General features: G+C 37.0%; 1 long non-coding RNA gene across 1 annotated transcript; it reads right to left on the bottom strand.

The window, feature by feature from the left end:
- Positions 1–294: 294 nt before the first annotated feature.
- LOC127876063 (uncharacterized) lies at positions 295–2,972 on the bottom strand. Its single transcript, XR_008047630.1, has 4 exons — positions 2,178–2,972; positions 1,021–1,441; positions 584–728; positions 295–488 (listed from the first exon to the last, which is right to left on the bottom strand). It is a non-coding gene; the product is annotated as an uncharacterized LOC127876063 (long non-coding RNA).
- Positions 2,973–3,472: the final 500 nt, after the last annotated feature.

Here is a 3,472-nt window from a genome sequence, read left to right as displayed (position 1 = left end):
CTGGGTTTAGGTCCAAAAAGGCCGAAAACCAAAAAGGCCGCATACCAAAAAGGCCGAATACCAAAAAGGCCTTACCAAAAAGGCCTCAAAGCGAACCAAAAAGGCCGAAAATTGAACTAAAAAGGCCTTAAAGCAATTATTGTTTTTTTAGGCTTCAAATTGTGATTCTAAAGAAATACACATAAATTAACATGGAATAAGACCTAAAACAGGTATGATTTTTTTATTTTCTTAATTTGTTGATTATGTTTAAATATATATTTACGATTTATACAGTCAATGAACATGCACAGTCACACAATTTATATAACAAAATTTACATATTCAAGCAAACATTAACAGACAATATACAGTCACACTGACAAAACAAAACATCATAACATCATATTATTCTTAAAAATGTTTTTTTTTTGTCTTTATTACGTAAGATCGTTCTCGGCAATTTTGCGGGCCGGAACGAAGACGCCGGTTTTCGCTGCTGCTCGGGCCTGAGGAGTAAACACAGGTTATACAATACTAATATATAACATCAAAACGTTAAGCGCACTTGATCTGATAAACACATTAAAACAGGATAGCATACCTTTGAGTACGCATGGTGTCTCAGTTCCTGATCTGGCACTGCAGCATGCATGTGCTCCCTCTTCTGAACGAAGTGGTTACCTCTCGACTACAGTGTCATCTGCGTATGGATCAACCAGGTCGGCATAAGGGTCGCGATCACATGACTGAAACACATAAATAATCATATCATCACAGTTTAATATTTTACTTTCAAACAGTCAAAAATCAATCATAAACTTGGATAATATAAGAATATGAGCCTCGCTCTGTGAATATGGTGTTTAATGCATGTGCGTAAAATGTTGTCTCAGATTAGCCAGTGCAGTTTGCACAGGCTAAACAGGGAAGACACTTTCCTCCATAACTGGATTTATGCAAGAGCCTTTCTTACTTCCAAACATAGAATACGCTCGGAAAGTGTCTGTAAGTTAAAAAGTATAGATTAAAATGACATACCTCATCACTAGGGACACTCACTTCTAGCAGTGGCATCGGGCGATCGTCACCGGCATCGTCGTCGTCGTCAACCTGGGGAACTGTGGCCTATGTAGAAATTGTGCCATATGAACATGACATGTATAACCAAATTTTATTGTTGAAGTTACGATGATATTACTATATTACTAGTATTTAATCACTGGTCACCGTTTCACAAATCACAGGAAAAGGACTCGAGAGTGACTCGGCTAAGGCTTTCGGTGCAATTGAGCTTAAATAAATAAATAAATAAATCGTCAGATTACAAAAATAATATCACTACGCTTATCTCTAGGACGGGCATTTCGTTGTCCAGGGCCTCTGCGTCTATGCATGGACGACACACATACGTTACTTTTCCCGAGACGCATCGTCTCCCGATATGCTGTCTGGGTTATGCCTGTATTAATATAAACAGTAAAAAACCGATATAAACACCACAAGAGACTTATTGTATTCATTATTTTTTAATAATATCACATAGAATACAGCATATTATTTCTTTCGGTTTAAGTCTTCCGAATTTAATGTAGCTAGTTGTATATCGTTAAAGAAACTATTTTAAAATGCGCAATCATCAATAGGTGTCAATAAGTGTCATAATCTACTAATCCGTTATCAAAACAGATGCAACAAACTGTGAATGACCCTTGACACTTGGATACCCGGTCTGATTAGCGAGGTTTTTTGTACATGCAAATTCTTTCAAGTTTTTATGTTTTAAACATTGTAAGAAATGTTGATTACAAGAGGACTATCCTAATCAAAATAATGTACGAAACAAGCTACAAACAGATCCTCATATAATATGTAAATTATATATGTTAAATATATTAAATATTTGACTTAAAGCAGTAACTTATCCACTTATATTATTGCGTATATATATTTTTTGTACATTGTATTGTTGTTTTTTTATATATTTTAAAATCACGCTGAATACTGCGCTCGATCCCTAAGTAAAATCAATGTACCTATGCGATTTTTGTGCACATATATAAAATACTAACACAACGACAGAAGCTAAGTAAAATATAAATGATTTTTCTCTTAAAAATAGACGTTTTGACATATTATTTGGTATCATATAATTATGGTAAACATCAATTTCATAAAGTACATTTTGAAAACGTTACCTGTGCCACCTGTGCGGTGTTGTCATCGGTTGCACCAGTCGCACTCAACTGCATGCTGGCGGGGCCGCACCTCTTGACCGCATCATACACAAGGATAGGAGGTCATACCACAACACTCAAAGAATTAATGTCAACACACAAGAAATTAACACTCGTGAAGAAATACGTATCATTTACACGATATAAAAACACTATATTTAAAACGCCAAATAAAGTCCAACAATTTTTGCCGACTTTGATTATCAAATTAACGACTTTTAAGTAGACTAAAAGTTAAAACCAGAATTAATATGACTATTTGATATATATGATAATAAAATATCAGCATAACTGTTCAATGATAGTACAAGATATTGTATGGCCTTTCTGGTATACCATGAGGCCTTTTTGGTTCACTTTTGCGGCCTTTTTGGGAAGGCCTTTTTGGTAAGGCCTTTTTGGTAAACGGCCTTTCTGGTACTATACCGTTTACTGCATGACGTGTCTGTATTGTAATTGTGACAAACATAAGAAAATATTACGTAATAAGTCCCTTTAAAAATCACAAAACTCATTAAGCTTTTCCAATCGTTCGGGCCCACCCCGTCGTCATAGCCTAACCCCACAGAGCTACGGGATGACCCATTAAGCTTTTCCAATCGTTCCGGCCCACCCCGTCGTCATAGCCTAACCCAACAAAGCCACGGGGTGACCGTCAGACATGTATACCTTTCTTATGGCATAAACGACGACGAAAGCCCGTCTTACCGTCCGTCCGTAAAATGAACTCTGCGCAGCCGGACTATGGCGCTTATATAGAAGGCTCGTCCGTCAATAATGAGGTGTATCGCATACACAAGCAACTACAAAAGATCGCCAAAAAAGTGGTTTGTGTCGCCTTACTGTTTCCTAGGATCATCGCGGAAAGATCCCTAAAATCCTTGTTTTACGAAACTCTTTAACGTGACCCCTTAAGAGCCTAGTGGACTACAGTTTTAACACATTCATGCCTAGCGTCTAGAAAAAAAGGCCTTGGCAAACAGCGTAGACCCAGATGAGACGCCGCATGATGCGGCGTCTCATCAGGGTCTGCGCTGTTTGCTTCAAGGAATTTCTGTAAGAATTATTCTAAATATAGATATAAACATACTAGACATCCCTAATTTTGAAAATAAATTTATCCAATTTAGAAGGATGGGAGAGTCCACTAGGCATAAATGGGTTAAATTTGCCATATTCGTTGATATTTATAAAAGCCTTTTGGTATTAGCAGCAGTAGCTGATTTTGAAATAACTGACACATGCGGAATGTATGC

This window comes from Dreissena polymorpha, chromosome 4, assembly GCF_020536995.1.
Source record: "Dreissena polymorpha isolate Duluth1 chromosome 4, UMN_Dpol_1.0, whole genome shotgun sequence".
Classification (NCBI taxonomy): Eukaryota; Metazoa; Mollusca; class Bivalvia; order Myida; family Dreissenidae; genus Dreissena; species Dreissena polymorpha.
The sequence above is the reverse complement of the archived record's forward strand: the minus strand, read 5'-3'. Positions and strand labels throughout refer to the sequence as shown.